This window comes from Pezoporus flaviventris, unplaced genomic scaffold (assembly GCF_033815535.1).
Source record: "Pezoporus flaviventris isolate CSIRO_AGI_PZ_B2104156 unplaced genomic scaffold, CSIRO_AGI_Pfla_v1 ptg000097l, whole genome shotgun sequence".
In the NCBI taxonomy this organism is placed as follows: domain Eukaryota; kingdom Metazoa; phylum Chordata; class Aves; order Psittaciformes; family Psittacidae; genus Pezoporus; species Pezoporus flaviventris.
The window spans coordinates 3,831,503-3,849,953 of NW_026892645.1; the positions used below are offsets into that span (position 1 = coordinate 3,831,503).

At 48.1% G+C, this 18,451-nt stretch overlaps 1 long non-coding RNA gene across 2 annotated transcripts; it reads left to right on the forward strand.

Annotated features, from left to right (window-relative positions):
• Positions 1–13: 13 nt before the first annotated feature.
• LOC133281242 (uncharacterized) lies at positions 14–18,141 on the forward strand. Of its 2 annotated transcripts, XR_009747436.1 has the most exons (5): positions 14–104; positions 6,617–6,886; positions 12,160–12,302; positions 14,700–14,795; positions 17,244–18,141. It is a non-coding gene; the product is annotated as an uncharacterized LOC133281242 (long non-coding RNA). The 2 variants fall into 2 exon arrangements; XR_009747437.1 differs by lacking the exons at positions 14–104; positions 6,617–6,886 and adding an exon at positions 11,945–12,048.
• The last annotated feature ends 310 nt before the right edge of the window (positions 18,142–18,451 follow it).

The following is an 18,451-nucleotide window of genomic DNA, read 5'->3' on the forward strand; positions in this document are numbered from 1 at the left end:
ATGATGAGTATATCTCACCTTTGGGTGGGATGCTGGGTGTGGGATTGGAGTTGTTGGGCTCCTTGCTTTGGGTTCCTGCTCAGTGTCTGTAGCACTAGGAAAAGGTAAGTTGGAAATCAGCTTCTTAAATGTTGTCTGTTGTTTTGGGAAGCCCTTTTTCCAGTTATGAAACTTTCTGGATGTGGAGGGACTGCTTTGAACCAGGTATAGGATGCTTTCTGGTGACTGGAGGCTTAAATACTAAGCAATACTTAATCTTGTTTCTGTCTGGTAGTTCTCTAGCATGGGTTTCACCTTACTCTGCTGTGGTGTACCCCGAAAGATTACAAGTCTTCTCTTAGCTATGGCCTTGAGGAGGGTGCAGGTAACCCAACCAGTAGGGATGTCTGGTGTGCTAGACCAAGGGAAGTGTGGGCTGAGCCTGCAGCTCTGCTCTTGTTGATGAGCAGTTGAGCCATGCCCTGGGATGTGGGCAGCCCTGCATGAGGCTTATTCTGGTTTCTTACAAAGGAAAATGAGTCTCTGTCCTCTTGTCCCAGTTGGCTGAAATAGCACTGTCTTGTAGCTCTTCCTCTGCCTCTTGTAGCTCTTCCTCTGCCTGGTTTTGACACGCAGGTAATTGTCTAGGGAAAGAAGGCTATTCCCATGGGAAGACATTGTGGGAGCCCCATTGCTAAGCAAGAGGCTCTGAGAACCCCAGTACCCACCCTGCAGGGACTCCAAGGACCACTGCAGGCAGGTGCTCTTCCCCTTTGTGCAGGATGTGTTCCAGATTTTCCTCAGAACTTTCCTGTGTGACTGATTCCCCCACCCCAAAGAAGCGTGCGCCTCTGGTCCTCCTTGCACAGATCTTTCTTTGTTTGAAGTAATTTAATTTTAAATGGAGTAAAAAGAGCAGCTTATTTTTAATAATAGATAATTACTGCTCAAAGACAAAAATGTGTCACTCTCCTTAATTATTTTTGCAGAAAGCTTCTTCCCCAATATGTGTTTTTCAAACAGTAAGATACTATGAGGGTGTTTTTCCCCTTTTCCTGGCTGCAGATGCATAGTGAATCCTAATTAAAACCTTTAAGTCTTATTCCATTTACAAGGAGGAGTGTATCATTTTTCTTTTAGCTTTCTTTAATACAGGGTCTCAATGCCCATTGCAAAAAAACTCCAATGCATCTTTGAATTTAGCAGCTAATTATATTTCTCCAAGTTATATATTGGGAGTTCTAGATGGGGGAAAGGCAATTACTTCCTTTTTTTTCTCATTTAGCATAACAATCTCTAAAGCTTTATTGGAGCTCTGGTGAGTCATGCTATAGATCAGAGCCCAGGATGGAAAAGAGGAGGAATTTGGGGGGGACAGGCAGGATGCTTACTCAGCTTTTCTGGGCTCCTTCCCTTGTTAGTATGCTGTCCCCACCAGGACACTCTCTAATTGTTTGTTGAATGACCGTGGTGCTTTTTGCCTCAATAACTTTGCTTGGTAGGTCATTCAGCACATTCATTACGGGGCACCTGCTAGCACTGCTGGAGCGAAGGGTCTGTCAGCACTTTACAGGAGTTTATAACTTGGCTGTAAAGGTTTGTGCGGAGCCGAAAATCGTTGCATGATTTCTCGCAGGCAAAAACTGGCTGGTTCAGCCCATTTGTTACCGTGTCGCTTTGCCCAGGTGCTGTCACAGCGCTGCAAGGAGCAAAGCTCCTCTGTGGTGTGGGGAGCAGTGTCCTGGTGTCAGCACCCCGGGCAGTCAGCATGGGGATTGCTCTGTGGTCTGCAAGGAGGAAGACCCCTAGGTTGGCTGCAGCTCTTGGGCTGCTGCTGTGGATGCAGTGGGACCCGGTCCTGATGAGCTGCTGGCCATGCAAATCTTAGCTAGCTAAAGTTATGGACTCCAGCTATATCTTTTAAAGGATCTATCATGCTCGGAGTGTCCTGCCTCTTCCTCTTTCACTGACATGAACTTCAAAATGCTTCCCAAAAAGGGTCTGAAATTTTTGTATCAGCCCAGAAATACGTGTATTCGGCCAAGCTGTGGTACCCCAGGGTCACTGTGTGATAAGGGGTTTTGTAGGTTTTCTCAGTTGTGATAATGTGAATGAAAAAAACCCTCAGAGAATAAGTTCCGTAGCACATGCTGGAACAGGGGCTGAGATTGAAGCCTGCTTTACAGCTCAGCCCCTATTTCTGCCCCAGGATGAGTAGCTAAAGAGCTGGGTACCTTTACGTTAACCTGCACCATGTTTGCTCTCTCTGGCAGCTGATTTATTCCCGCTGCTTCTGTGTGTGTTTTGTGTTTGGGGCTGTCCCAAACCACTGACTGTTCTTCCAGAGTTGCCTGTGACACTGAGTGCAGAGCACTAACACCAGGGAAGAGTTCCAGAAGTGTTCTTTTGGAAACAAAGGGATGGAAAAGGACTCAAATGGAAGGAGCCCAAAATGGGTCCAGGCAGCTCTGCTGGCATCAAGATCTCTTTACAGTTTAGTTTCCTGTAAACTCTCCCCCTCTTGGAAAACTTAAGGAGTGCCTGAGGCTTGAGGGCCAAGATGCCTACTTCTCGCTGGGGGCACAGGGTCCCCAGCTCCCTGGTGCACCCCAGTAGCTGCATGGCTGCTCTGGCTGGACCCATGCTGCCAGGGCTGGGATCTCTCTACCCTTGGCTGCTTTGCTGCTGGGTCGAAAGCACTTCCCAAGCCCCTGTCTCCTGCACACTGCTTTGTGCTTCGCCCAGGCTGCTGCTGTGCAGCGATGGGTAAATGTCACCCCTCTGACGCCCTGTGCTGTGCTGAGCACTTTGCTGTGGTGACCAAACCCTGCTCTAGTAAATGAGACTGGGGCATCCCCTTCCCAGCCCTGTGGCGATGGAGTGAGCTGCTGTGGCCGCTGGGTCAGAGCTGTTGGTGCGGTGCGAGGCCGCAGCGCGGAGATGCTTTGCTGCTGGTGAGAAATTCAATTCTCCACTTGGCTGGTCGGGGTGACTCGGCTTTGCTCTGCCGCCCTGTTCCTTCATTATATTTTTGGCCGATAACTGACTGCAAGCTTGTCTTGTCTGTTTAATACCAGCGCAGCGGCTCCGGGAGAGGCACAGGCTTGTCAGCCGTGCTGAGAGCACACTGTATTACTCTCCCCACTTCATTTACTTTGTGGACAGGAGGGGAAAAGCCTCAAGGCGCTGCTGAGCCTGGCAGCCAGGATGCAGGGTTTCCCCTGCAGGCTGGGCTCAGTGCAGCCCTGCATGGGAGGAGATGGGGATGTGGGAGACCTGTGCAGGGGAGGCCTGAGCATGGGCCAAGCTGAGAACAGTGATTATTAAGATTAATCTTCCCCTTGCGCCTCTTGGAGAGTGCCAAGGAGCTCTCCTTGCAGCCAGGTTTGTGATGGACTTGGCTGTTCTTGCTCTCTGGGCTCCCCGGCACAGCAGCATCTGCAGATGTGGGATGTGGGTGCAGGGGCTGGTTCTCCACCCCATGGTGGGTGTTAGGTCCAGCTCCCAAAGGGGCTGCACAAGGATGCCAGAGTGATCTGTCGTCAGCACCATTGTGTCAGGGGTTGCTCTGAACCCTGAACAGCTGAGCTGGGTGTTTGAACCACTGCAGTTGGGTCCTTGGAGCAAGGTTTAGCCAAACATTGTGAAGTTCCCGTTAATTAAGGAACCAAGGAATTTAAATATGGGTTTTCTCCATCCTGTGATGAATTAACTTCCTTCTTGTTCAGGAGGACAGGCAAGTGCTCCAGATCAATGATCTTACTGATGCCTGGCCTCCCCTCCTTTGGAAGGAGGAAGGAACAAAGTGCATCAGTCCCTTCCCCTGCCGCTGTCTTTGGGGCAGCAGGTGAAGTGCCTGTGGGTAATGACGATGAATGGGATGGTTAATGCAGGAACTTGGACCTAGACCTGGAATTTTAGACCCTGTTCACAGAAAAATCCTGGTCCTGCTGTGTTGTTTGGTGGCACTTAGAGTGCAGCAGAAAGCACTGGGGTGCTCCAGGTGAACCCCCTGATTCAGGCCTGTGTTCAAGGGGTCCAAAGGCTCCTGTTCCATATGTGGCTTGGATCAGAGCTGCTATCAGGAGGATGTGGCTGTGCTGAGGAGTGCCAGTGTCCTGTGATAGCCACCAGCAGAGGTGTGGAGCATCCATGGGTGGGATGCCCCAGAGTAGACACCCCTGGATGGTGGCTTTTGTGTCTCTCGGTGCTGTGTGTGCGGGATTCCCTGGCATAGGAGTGTGATAACCAGGAGAAGCAGGAGACTGTACGGCTGCCTTTGTGTGCTGCTGTTCAGAGCAGCTCTGGCTCCATGGGGATGGCTTGTGTTATTCCTGCTGGCCACGGGAGGGTCTCTAATTGTGTTTTGCACTAGCATGCATCATCAAGAGCGGTATTAGCTAAACTGCACCCAGCAAAGCACCACTTTGGAGCAGTGTGTAATAATGACTGAGTCTGGAAAACACTGATTTAAGCACAAGGGAGCTGGTGTGGCTGTGTGCTGTGTGCCAATGGGCAGGCAGCACTGGGCTGGGGTTGCTCTTCTGCTGGCAGCCCCAAGTGTGGTGAGCCCTGTGTCCTGGTCCTCATCACAATCCGGATCCTCTGGGCACCACAAGCTGTTCATAAATGTGGTTGTGCTTCAACGCAGGGTATTGGGCAAAGCCAGTTCTTGGTTTCCAGCTGGGTGCTCGCTTTTGGGTGTAAAACCTTTCCTAAAGGAGTGGTATCTGCTCTAACCCACCTTAACTCGCACATGTGCCATCACACATTCTCATCTGCAGCCCATTGCTAAGGCGAGACGCTGACAAAATAAGCCCCTTTTTAATTTTTGAGCATCTAAAACTAGATCTACACATTTCTCAGAAATCACTGGCTGCACGTAACATCTGCAGCTCTGCCCGCACAATGCTGGTCCTTATCTGGAGTTTTTGCTTTCTTAAACTCCTTTAAATGTATTTTTATACAGCAGTGTTGACCTTTTCCGCCAGCCCCTGTGGAGCGAGGTTGTATCTTGTGTAAAAGTCATATCAAATGGGCCACAAAAAATCACTCTTGCCTGATTAAAATGAATAGTCTAGACGATGTGTGCATTTTCCTTCTGTGTCATTAGCTTTGTGTGAGAGCTTGCAGCAATCAGGGCTTTTATGGGAGAAATACAGCTACAGGTACTGTGAGCTGCCTTAACGGATACTAATTACAATCCTTGTAAGGATTGATTTGCAAAGAAAATTCCTATTGCCTCAAGGACAAACGTTTGTGCAAATCATATTATTGTGTCTGGAGAAATTGGTAACACTTTATGAAATGGTTCATTTATAAATACTTTACTATTTATTAAATTAAATGGTGGTATAACAACCCTTTTGCTATGTTAAAATACACCAAGTGTTCTGTTTCTGTGCTATAAAGCAGGCTGTTTAGATCTCAGTTGCTGTTACTTGTTAAGACTACTATTGGTGCATTTTGTAACGTGCTTATGAGACACCTGAGGCACCCATGCCATGCTGAAGGATATTGGAGAGGTATCTCGTTTCAGCACCTCCTTTCTTCATCGGGACCTGGAATTCTAGAATAAGATGATTTTGAAGTTGCCTGTTTTCTGAAGCACAGATTTTGGCTCTGGCAAGTAACATAAGCCTTGTCTGTGGCTGTGTTTGGCTGCTTAACTGAAGGCAGTACATGCCCAGGCCCCATAGGGAGTGGGGTTGAATGCTTGGGGACCAGGTTCAGCTGCTTTTGAAATGCACAGAGTGAGAATTCCCCAGCCAGGAGTGTGCATGCTTGTGGGAAGTGTGTTCGGATTTGTCTTGGTGAGCTGCAGCACGGTGATGTGTGTGCTGAAGTGATCCCTGTGGTCCCTTGGCTCATCCAGCACAGCTCAGATAACAAATGGTGGATGCCCAGCCCTCACTGGTGGGACCAGCAGGTCTCTAACCCACATGGCAGGAGCAAGGTGAAGGAAGAGGAGCCTATTTCTGGCTTGGTATTTCCTTCATCCCTGGATTTGACCCTCTCTAGAGAGGAGCTGGGACAGGCCTGCAGTGGGGAAGCATCTTGTATTGTCTGCTAACCATTGGGCTGGTTTGGGCGTTCTTGCTGTGTACAAGCCAAGCATACTCAAAGGTATGGGGATTTTCAGTGTGCTCCTGACTCAGGTCTTCAAGACCTGGTGGGTTAAGAGCTGCTTTCCCATTTTCCTGTGGGAACACTGTTTGTATTCCCATGGTGACTGGCTCTGTATTGACACTCCCTACTGTCCACCTGACCATGCTTCCAACGTGTAAATCACAACCTTCCATTCTCATTGTGGATTCTACCTGGAGAAACTAGAAGAGGAAGAAGCGGCACCTTGTGTACAAGGTGTGTGAGGTGGCTGTGCTAGCCCTGTGATACCCCCTGTTGCCCAGGTGGTCACATCTATCAGTAATCAAATATGTTAGCCCTGCGTATTAATGGTGCTGCGCCAGTGCTCCCAGGCTGACCAGTTCCATTCCTACTTTGAGAAGCTGACCTTGCCTTCTAAAGTTCATGCCTGCTCTGGAAACCAAGTGGACAAGACATCCTCACCGAGCTAGAAATCCCTTTTGAGTGTACCCTCTTTAATTTATGTTCCCTCTCACTTCACTGCCTGCAGCAAAACCCATTAATGGTGCAGTTTGTGACACAACTGAAGGCTTCTCTAATGGGCAGCTCTCCCGCAATCCCACTGTGCTCTGGCTTCAGAGGAATTTGCTTGGCGTTGTGGTGCTCAGCTTCTCCCCCTCCATTTCCCAAGCTCCAGAGACCAATCCTTCCTTCGGCTGGTTTTGCTGCTGCTATGGCAATATTTTCTCCCCCATAGTGGTAATCATGCAATGGTCTCTGAGAACAGCAGGAGAAGCGGTGCCTGTTAGATGCATAAAAGGTAAGATGAACTACATGTCATAAAACTTTTTAAAGTTCCTTTTTTGTGTTTGTGCGGGGGTTATTTTATATGGCTTTTGATATGAAGCTAAAATTGCACATCAAAAAGGATAATGCATCTTTAAGCTGTTACAATGACTTCTAAATTTTTCATTTAATGTCAGTGAGGAAAAAGCCCCCTCAGTTGGCTGAGTTACGTTGGTGAGATGGCTGTTTCATTCCATAAAGTGTCTGCAGTGGATTTGAACAGTAGGAAATCCAAGGGTGATAAATAGCTATTTCTAAGTAAATTTCATGCAATTGCCCTTTGGTTAAAGTCTTTCCTCTCAGCACTTTCCTGTGCACATAGCCCAACTAATAATATTCAGGAGCAAGTGCTTTCCAGTGTGACAACTGATTGCACTTTGAAGCAGTAAATGGCTGATTTCATAATTGGTATAATTTTTCACAAGTACCTGAATGTCATATACAGAAAGAATAAGCAACCTGGACTTAATACGGGAGCTTTTTCAATTCTCCTAAAAATCAATAATGTATTAAACCCCTCTAACTGATTAAAATAATGTGAACCCTGAGTAGGTTTTGTGAGGAAGGCAGGTTTCTTCAAGGGTGGCAGATTTATGGCAAAAGGGTTAATACATGGGGAGAATGGGGATATGTTACAGATGGAGACCGTTTTCCTAATTAAACTTTTATCAAGATTTTCCTGGTCTGAATTGTTTCACTTAGTGCGATGGAAAAGAGCGTTTCCTTCAGTGCTCAGCACGGCACTGGTGTGCGATGCTGAGAGCACTGTCCTGGCAGGAAAGATTTGGATGATAAATACCGCATCCATTGGAAAAAATCCAATGGGTATCCATTGGAAATGCATTTTCCAGTCTAAAACTCACATGCAGGCTCCAGAGGATCCCTCTGCCCTGTGACACAGGGTGGTTCGCCAGTGGGTCTCTCTATGGACCCTTGCTCTATACAAACCAGCCTCAGAAGAAGACTGCTGCAGGATTTATCCCCATGTGTGGGGCTGACATTTGTACAGGGGCCTCTTTGCATGGAAAAGTTCAATTAGTGTCACAGTGACATGGATGTTGTTAACAGGGTTACAAAAAGTCTCTCTGCAGGGGGATGAGCAGAAGGTTACTATTTTCACCTCCAGGTTTTTAAGGTTTCTTGGTTCTTTAAGACTATTGAGGAAAAATGTTTGAAAACCTCTTTACAAAGGTAAAGCAAAGATGCAGTTTGACGGACGTGCAGGTGGGGAGGAAGGTGCAGAGGGAAGGTGAGGGCTGCAGGTGCACAGCACCCAGGTTGGTTTGTTACAGGTACAGCAGCACCCACTGACCATTGCTGGCAGTGGCACGTAGGGTCTGTATTTGAAGGGTCAGAGCAGCACATAAGGGGTGGGAAGATGAATTAAAGAGATCACTTGTATTAAAGCCTGGGCAAGCTGCTAAAGCTGATGGTACTGTGTCAGTCCCCAGTGGCACAGGCATCCTGACAAGGAGGCACTGCATTCCTCTCACTGGGGAGACATGTTCCAGGTTGCCACTGTACTGGGCAGCCAGGTGGGAGTGTGTATCACTGCCAGACCTGACACAGCATCCCTGGCCCTCCCCAGGAAGGGCACTTTCCTTCCCAGGGTGACCACATACAGGTGGATTGAGGAATCTCTTTAAACTTCACTTCTCAAGATCAAGATCAGACATCTTAAGCTCTGTATTACTCACTTTGTCTATTGTTTCAGACTCATTTCCTATTTTCCAGCTGAGGGACTCTGCCAGAAGCACTCTTTGCCAGAGATTAAAACAATTTAGGAAGCAGACATCCAATTCCTTTCTTTGGATAGTAGGAAAATTGGATATTTGTGAGAAGCAAGCAAATTTTATTATCAACAGATAGTTTGCTATTTAACTATCCTTAAGAATTCCTCAATATTTATGGACTTTTACTTGCTGTCCTGAGCCAAAAGGAAAACATGATGCACACTTTACAGAGGTCCTCTGGTTGCTGCTGTGTTCAGTCCTGTGTTTGCTGCCTGGAACCTCTGTGGGACCAAGGGCATCATGGGGAGTGGTATGGAATGGGAATAAAGATGCCAGGAAAGGGATGCAAGAGGAAGAGTCTGAGGTTCTGCCATGCATGGGCACAGTGCTCCACATTATGAGGGACCAGCCCTGGTGAGCTCTGCGTGGATGCTAATGAGGGTAAGTGTTTGTGCTGGGATGCAGCCTCTGTTGGTGCTGATGTGGTACCCTGCCTGCTCAGAGATGGGGATGCTTTGGGTCACATAGTTGCATGTGCTGATGCCATGTTCATTTTGCAGCTAGCATTGCCATTACCAAATACCAAATATTAAAACGTGAGCAGGACTGGGAAGAAAGAGGAGGAAAGAACTCAAATACCACAGGTCAGAGAGTGGCTGTGAAGCTTTTGTAGTAGCTCTGTTCTGTTTAAGTCTGGTTTCATCCCACCAGGAAAACTACTTTGCTTTGAGTCTGCTGGTGGCATTGCACTGCTACACTGCGGTATGTGCTGCGTGTGTGTGCATCCTCCAGTGTTTGCAATGAGGCCAAGGGACATGTGAAATAGCATTTATGTCATTAGCTGTGGCTCTCATTGATTTGTATCAAAATAGCTGTTTTAAATGTAATTACCACTAATTTGTGTGCCATTAGATATGTAAATCCATTGGCTAATGGATGCACGTGGCAGCTTACAGTGCATGGGATGATGAGGGATAAAGGAATTGGAAGCATTTCTCACCTTGCTAAGCAGGTTCCCAGGGAATGGGGTTTGGTACCCGGGTGCTTTTCCTTCATACAGGGTGTAGGCCACACAGGACCTGGAGTTTTCTTCCCAAGCAAAGGTGCACACCTTGCATTTGTGTGCATTAATGATGGTGTGGGAAATTCTGCAGGCCAGGAAGACAAAGGGGGATGGCTTTTAAAATTATACAAGGATCAAAAAAAAATCAGGGAATCATTCATCAGGATTGCTGTAGTTCTTGACCACCTAGTCAATGATTTATTTAATCTTAATATATTCCACAAAGAGTCCCCATATTTCCATAAATATGTCATATCTACCTAATACATAGTAATGAACCTGCTCCAAGGGTAAATAAATAAGATCTAAGCTCAGCAAGCCAATGTTTATCAAAGGCAGATATACAGATATTGAGTCCTTTAAAGTACCATTCTTCACAGCAATCACAGCCAAGTTAGGCAATTTATAACATGTCAAGTCAATTAGAAATCCCAGTGGGCTCAATGTGAGCCCAGGCATGGAGGGGGATGGTTCTGAAGAGGTGGATATGGCCATGTGTGTGCAGGGTATGGGTATGAGCATGCCGGTGCAGCACGGATGTGATGCAGCACCTCAAACCCTGTGGGACAGCACTTCTGCAAACACTGCAGAGCTGTCGGGGGATCTTCTCTGAAATATTGTTCTGTACAGAAACAGTTAGGTTGGAAAAAAGCTTTAAGATTGAGTCCAACCATTAACCCCGTACTGCCAAGTCCACCACTAAACCATGTTCTTAAGTGTCACATCTACACATCTTTTAAATGCCTCCAGGGATGGTGATTCCATCACTCCCCTGGGCATCCTGTTCCAGCGCCTTTCTCAGGAGAAATTATTCCTAATGTCCAATCTAAACCTCCCATGGCACAACATGAGGCCATTTCCTCTTTTGTTATTTGGGAGAAGAGACCAATCCCACCTTCCAGGTAATGTAATGTATGAGAAGGTCTCCCCTAAGAGGAGAGATTGAACACCCCCAGTTCCCTCAGCAGCTCCTCACAGGACTTGTGCTTCAGAGCCTTCACCAGCTTCATTGCCTTTGGGCACATGAAGTTTTGTTTCTATGACTGTTTCCATGTAGGTGTTTCATAGGGGGAACTTTTAGGTTTCATATACAGGAGGATTTGCTAATTTTGTGTTGAGAATTGTTTATTTCGAAAAACTGAAATACTTTCAAACAGGTAATTTTACTTGGACTCAATTTTTCTTACTCCATTATTTCATGGAATTATATGTAACAATTCATAGCATGATGTACTACACTAGTCTAAATGTTTTTATACAAATACATTGAGAATGTGGCTGCAAGGGGAAAGAACTGACTTTTTTTATAGTTTGTGCCTTTTTAATCTTATTTTCTAGAGCAAAGTATTTCCTGTCTGTGTTGTAATTAGTTTGACAAAGTCAATAATAATAGAATATTCTGATTATGTCAATATGACATGTAATATTATGCACTTCTACTACTATTATGCATATTATGACATGACTTGACATGATATGACAGGTCACATTATGCGCTACTACTGATGTCATAAAATAATGGGAAATAATGAAAACAAATTTTGAAATGAAAAATTTTGAAATGAATTAATGACTTTCCCAGAGAGAAATTCCCAAGCAAATCCTCTTCATTTCCATTTTTCAAAGTTTGTTTTGTTTTCACCCGGAAGGCAAATGGCTTCTGAAGAGCTAGTGCTTCCCATGAGGATGGAGCCCTGGGTTTCCATCAGGTTGTGAACACACAGCTCACTCCTCAGCATCCCTTGTGATCTCTGCCTCCGTGAGCCTGGCATGTGGTGGCATGTCTGCTTCTGCACGTGCACTGCGTTTATGTGCGATGCTTTGGGCTCCCATGAGCAGGGGTTGTGTGATGGGTGCTGGCACATCTGTGCTGTGGGATGGCAACCACAGCGGGTCATTCAGAGCAGGAAAATGTCAGTCCTGCTGGCCCCAATGGAGCAGATGTGAAAGATCAAATATTCACCGAGTATCAAAAACACAAGGAAAGAAAATATGGGTTTTGCTTTATAAATTAAAGCATCTGGTCCTTGCAGTCACAGGGGTTGGGGCGTTAAATGAGAAGTGAGTGCATGGTCCCATCTCTGGGGTGCAGTGCTCTCCTATTAGGGGGCATCTGCTTGGTGCTTGTCGGCTCTGCTGCTGCCTGCTCCAGGCATTCATGAAGGGGGTGGGTTACTCCACTTTTCCCCCACATAAAGTATTTTATTCCTTATTTCGGGCTTTGCTGCCTGCTTGTGGCTTTGCTGGCCCACAATAGGCAGCTTTTGTGTTGGATTTGAAAACTTCTCAGAGGAGGATGTAGAAAATGATGGAGAACAGGGATGCACCCTGGCAAAAGAGGTGATGCGGGTGATGAAGGCGCTGGCTGACACAAGACTGGCACGTTTTAGTTGCAAGCTTCTCATGGGAGCTATACAGCCTGCTGAGCCTAATTTATATTCATTTTTACAGGGATACAGTTTGGAAGACATAACAGGCTGCTGGAGATCTGAATGCTTATAAGCCTGACTCTGTCCTGTGCGTGTGCCCAATGTAGCAGCAAAGGTGTGGATTCCCTGGGTGAATCACTGGGGAAACGTGGCACTTGTTGGCAGGTAGGGGTTCCAGTATCCTGGAGACAAGAGCAGGGATCAGACATGGGCACTGGGGACTGTAGGCTGTGCTCACTGCTCTCCCGCCTGTGAACCAGTCAGATAACACAACGGCTGGGATCCAGATTCATTTTTAATGAAATACTTTTTGCAACAATCCTACAGCAGCCCCAAATGGTGGCAGATAAGAGGACTGCCAGGTGGAAGAGCTCCTCCTGCCTCGGCTGCTTCATGAACCCCTCTGTAAGGGGAGCCCCCTAACCATGGCTGTGAGGTGGAATAGCGATAGGGGCAGTGGGGAGGGATGCTGTGGGATGGGGTGAGGGCTGGTGGCGGCTGCAGAGGAGCAGTGTCAGTGCTGGTGAGCAACATAAAGCTGAGGAAGGGAGAGGGTGGGTGCTGTGAGGACCCCACAAAAGCCAGAGGACAGGGCAGCCCCATGCCTCTCACCCTCTGTCTGCTGTGGTCCTGCACCCAGGCTGGCACCCAGGGGTCCGGGTAGAGACTAAGAGGGTACTTTGGACACCCTGCCTTCAAGCAGGGGGCATCTCAACCTGGGTTAGTTTGCCTCCCCCCAGTGCCACGCAGGACCCTATCCTGGTGACCTGGAGGATGCTTGGATCCCAGGAGGGTTGTTCCTCACCTGGCTGCAGTCGTGTTGGATACCTGCAGAGCCTGTCCTCCCCATCCTGGGGGCTCTGCCCTTAGCACATGGGATGGACAATGCTGCTGACAACTCTTCTCAGGCACGAGGGACCCTGGTGATATAGGAAAGGTCATTCAGGGACCCTCAGCAGTGTCATCCTCAAATGGAAATGTCATTTTTTATTATTCAGTACTGATAGAGAGCTCAGAATAAAGGCAGCTGATGGCTGGGAGAGCTTCATTCAGCCTTGGGTGATGCCACCTTTGCTGCCTGTTCCTCCTGCCTCCCTGCCTGCACCATGCCCTGCTCTGGGCATGGAAATGCAGTCTCAGAGTGGAAGTTATCTCACGTTGCAGACTTGTGCTGGAGCGTTGCTTCCATCTCCATGAAAGCAAATGAAAGGGGTGTGATCCAAATTGCATTTCCTCTCGCAGCCTGGAGTATGACGGCACATTAAAGCCGGTAATATTCCGCTGCTGCTCTTTTGCATGATTTTTTAATTAAAAAACTATGGAGTAAACAAACATTCTGCTCTGGAGTAGCCCTGCAGAGACCCATCGGTGAGCACATTTCCATCCCTGCACTTCTTCAACAAAGTTTATATCTTAACCCCACCAAGCAAAACCATCCTCACTTCACCCACCCAAACAGTTAGTATTGGGTAAAAGTTTGAAGTGAAAGGCAGCTGGCAACCTTCTCCAGCCCGTGAAATGATATTAACGTTTTATTATTCTAAGGTGAGCTTTTTGAAAGGGAATTTTAAATGTTACCCTGCTGTTCCCGAGCACAAAAACCTTTAATTTTATGCAAATGAACAGCGAGGAGCTGAGTGCTTAATGTAAACGAACACTTTCTTTGTAGGAGAGGTTGGAAGAGGGAGGAAGGGGGGGGAAAAAAATAATTCCCAGGGATTCTTTAATTGCTGTCTGAAATTATGTAAATCCCAGCGCTAGGCAGAACGCAATTATCCCGTGCCCCTCTCTGCCAGCGCTGCTAATGTCTAACAAAATATCGGTGGGTGACATTTAGTTGAGGTAATGCAAATGAGAATTAATTCTTTTTCCAAGACAAAGGGCAGCTAAAAGATCACCTCGTTCCTACACGGCAAAGGGGGGGCAGAGCCAGAGGGTTCTGCTGCGGCGGTGGCACCCGAAAGTTGGGCTTGTGGCACATAGGGACAGTGGGGCTCAGGCCACAGCTTGAAAGAGCTGCTGTGTCTGTCGAAGGAATTGAACCCTTCCTTTGAGGGGGGGGGGATGTTGTTTGTTTGTTTTCCCTTTTAATTCATGGTCATTCTGACACAGGGGGCATGGTGGGAACTGTGATCGAAACCCCCTAATGGCTCTGCCTGCTGTTGGGTAAAGGCGGCCTGTGATTTATCGCCTACTTGTGCTGATAACTAGCAATAATTCTATTAAATATTCAGAGTGAGGCTTTTGCAACACAATTATCAAAGGGGATTTGTTAGTGCAGAAATGCTTCCCGAGCACAAAAAGGTGCTGCAGGGAAGGGGCTGCTTTGTAAAGGGGTTTCCCTTGCTGCTGCTTCAGCCGAGGTTGGGGTCGCCTCCACATGTGGAAGGTGTGGGGATGGTTCCTATTTTTGTAGCGTAAATCAAAGAAATAATACCAAAATTTTCCTCCTTTTCTCTTTGTTTTCCTTCCCGTTTCTCACTTGTGCCTTTTGCATTTCACAGCTCCCTTTGCTTCCAAGGCCACATCTGAGTCCTTGTGACTCTGCTCACCTTTCAATAGGGAAAAGGAAACACCAGTGGGAGCTGGCACGCGGCAGGGGCAGACCTGTGTGAAGAGTGATGAACTATATGGATGCTCAGAAGGCTCCGGATCAGGGTAAGAAGTGCTCACGGAATTATCCTTTGAAATGTACACTCTCTGCAGGGAGGCCCCGGGGATCATCCTTGCTGTAGGAGATGGGCTGAGCTGCACCATCTGCTTGGGATTTAGGGCAGGCAGAGCTGTGAAAATATGAATTAAAAATACAGAGTAGCAGGAAGTAGCTTCCTCTTGCCCTGTCCCTTTGCAATTACACCAAGTAAAGCTGGATGGCTGGTGCCACCTGCGTGCTGCATTGTTCCCTGTGATGGGGTAAGCAAGGACCCCTGGACCCCTAGACCTGCACCAGAGGCTCTGCTGCCCATCACCAGTGTGGATGCCCTGACAAGGCTCAGACATCCCCATTTTCTGTACTTGGCTCTTCCTGCATCAGCTCCTCAAGGTCTTGCTAAGGCAGAAGAGGGGCTGATGCTCATGAGGAGCCCCTGGATCCACTGGTTTCCTTGTGCAAGCATTGCCAGCAGCCTGTGACTCACTCCATGGTGCTGTTGATGAGTGTAGGAGCTCTGGTGCCGAAAGAAGAATGGATGTATCATCTGTTTCTCATCGCATTCTCTTCTTTTGAACTGTTGGAGCTAGTGCATTGAGAAATGTGCTCCCCTGATGCCCACACCATGACCACTGACCTGCCAGATCCTCCCCAAGCCATGCTTGGCACTCAGAGGGGCTGCACACCATTCCACTCCTTTTGTGCTGATACCAACCAACAGGACTAAGGTGAGGTAGGGCAACTGCAGGCAGAAGCTCACCCCTTGACTGCAGGACAAGCTGCACAGACATCAGCTGTCCTCGTCCTCCTAAAATTTATAATCTTTATAATCTAAGATTTAGACTCTTCAAAGCTTTATGCCTGTCTTTAACCTGTAGCACATGTATAGTCTCAGTGGGATTTCTCATCTGCTAAGAGTTAAGCATGTACATAAATCTTTGCAGGCTGGGGGCCTCAGGCATTCCCACGCACACATGCACACACATTCCTGTGCACACGCGTAATGGAACAAGCACCGCGCGCGGGGCTGTCTGTGTCGGTGCATGGAGGCATGCTGAGCCCTCGATGCTCATGCCAGCCTCCCAAGTGTTTCCTTCCCAAGCGTTTTGGATGCCACGGGGGTGTTGAACGTCTGACATCACCTTCAGCAGATTCCCTCTCTGTGTCTCTGGGAAGCAGGGGGAGGATGTCAGCGGGCAGCGATTGTGCCGGAGGTGGGCGCGAGCAGGGAGCAGTCATGCACGGTGCAGGCAGCATTTGGGTCAGAGTGGGAACGGAAGATAGCTCAGGAAAGCACTGGCATGCCAGGTACTTGGCATGCAAAGGGAAGCATGTTGAAGGCTGGCTGTGCAGCAAGTCTTCCCCTCGTCTCCTTGCCCCTGGACTGCCCCCTCACAGACGTGGCCCAACTGGTCTAGTGCAGCTCAAATGCTGTTGCGAACATTTGCTACCAGGTTCCATCGCATCGGTTTCCTTTTCCTCAGTGCAAGCTGGTCCAATGTGATCCAGAATTACATCAATGTAAGAAACCAGGCATGGACTGGTAGAACTGATAAAAACAGCTTGCCAGTCACAGTGCCTCCTTCAGCAAATGGTGTTTGTGGGGTGTTTTTTGTATTTAGCGGTACAGTATTTGCAGGGGTCTGGTCTGTGAGACTTCACTGCTTTAATTTCCATGCAGTGGTTTTGCCATCAAACAACAAAAGGACTACACTTCACATTTAGAAACATCCTTGTGAAACCCTTCTTCTTTTTGCCCACCTGTAATGTTGCTTTAAGTCAGATGATACAACCTTACGCGAAGCTCTTTCCATTTCATTTTTGCTATTTGCGAAGTGAATGCATGAAGCCTCTTTAATCTGGGGGTACAAACTCCAGGCAAAGTCATCAGGTGAGAAGCAGTCTTTTGTACATGCCTTGTGCTCTGCAGCGTTCACTTTGTTAAGGAGAAAACTGCATTCTGTTCCCTAACCCATCATCTGCCTGCTGCAGGAAGGGACGGCGTTAAGCAGCAGGCTCGGTGAAGCTGGCGATGTGCTGTGGGGCCGCGCTTGCCCCGCGCCGTGTGGCTGCCTGCGCCCGCAGTGGCTCGGGTCAAGTGCTATTTGTCAACGGCAGCCGTGGCCGCGGCCCCAGGCAAAGTGCTGATCACAGCACAGCACCCTCTGAACTGACCCGGGCTTTTAGCCTTTTCTGAGAAATAGTTACAGAAAGGTCAGCAAATGCTTTGTGACAAGATGCTAGCGCATCCCTAACCCGCTCCCTGCCTCACCCCACGCGCCAGGCGCACAGCAAACCAGGACCTCAGGTCCCTCGTGCTGATGTTTCTTCCTTTACATCATACAAACGCTGCTACGAGCCCCTGCAAAGGCAGGGACCTGTTTCTGTCCATAACGCCATCTGTTTCCAGAGGTTGCTTTTGCATCAGCCAAATTATTTTCCTTGTGCCCCCACAGCTTTGGGCTTGTCCTGTGTGAAGAAAAGCCCATCTTGCCATGCTCTGCTTGTCCTGGGCGCAGCCTCTGCTGCCCCAGTCCCCATCCCTGCTACGCCACCACCTCTGAGAGTCAAGAGTTGGGAGCTGTGGTTGGAAAGGAACAGGACCTGTTACTGCAAACTGCTGGCTAGGAGGAGGATGCTGCAGCAGGGTTACAAGCAGGGATGGCTTCGTGCACTGCACTGTGGCAGCACCAGCTGCCTTTTCCTGATGGCACCAGGTACCCGGGGCTCCAGAGCCAACTGCATTTGCCCATCCTATTGCCAGTGATTAATTCCATCAAAGATGCTTTTTCTGTGCTCACTACAACTGTGTCCCGTCAGCCTCAGGTACTGGGCACTTGCTGACCTGTCTGCTGGCTCTGTCTTTGCCTTCCTATCCCAGAGTCAGCAGGGTGAGCTGCTCGTCCTGGCAGCATCCCATTGCTGCCCATTGTGAGGCAGACAGACAGAGCAGCAGCAGGAACCAATTGTTCTAAACAGATTTACCAGCTAGAAAGTTCCTTGCAAGAAAAATAGAGCAGTGAGGGGCACATGGTCCCGAGGAAGAAACAGGCTTAACTCCCCTGAGCCCTCCCTGCCCTGACATGGCCCGGGTTTCTAAGCAGATCAGAGTAAAAACCTCCTGTAGCTGGGTAATTCCGCCTCTTTCCGATAAGCCGGTAACCCCATTAATAGAGAGTCTGGCATGGAGGGAGCTGTGCTGGGAAAGCGCTGCACCTCACCCTACACAGCAGATTAAAAAGGACTTAATCACAGAGCAGCCACAAAGTGCACTACATGGCATTATTCCTCTGAAATAAAATTTTATACACAGCCTATCTGAGAGCGGCACAAAATAAATACTTTTAAAATCTATGCTTACTGCAGGGTTGGGGTTTTTTTAATTTTATATTGGTGGCTGAGTTCTGCTCTTGCTCCAAAGGATTAGAGGGATAATTCCATTACAATTTAGTAACAAGATTAAAAGAGCCAGTTATCCATTTATGGGGGTCTATGGAAACGAGCAGTGGCTTCTGGAGGTCTCAGGCTCTGGGTAGGTGTATCACTCACATCACAGACACATCCAAATCAGGTTAAGGCATAGGCAGGACGTCCCCAAGGTGAAAAGGTCTCTGGGGCCACCTATCCTGGCTTTACCCTGAGAAGTACTGGGGATTCATAGGGC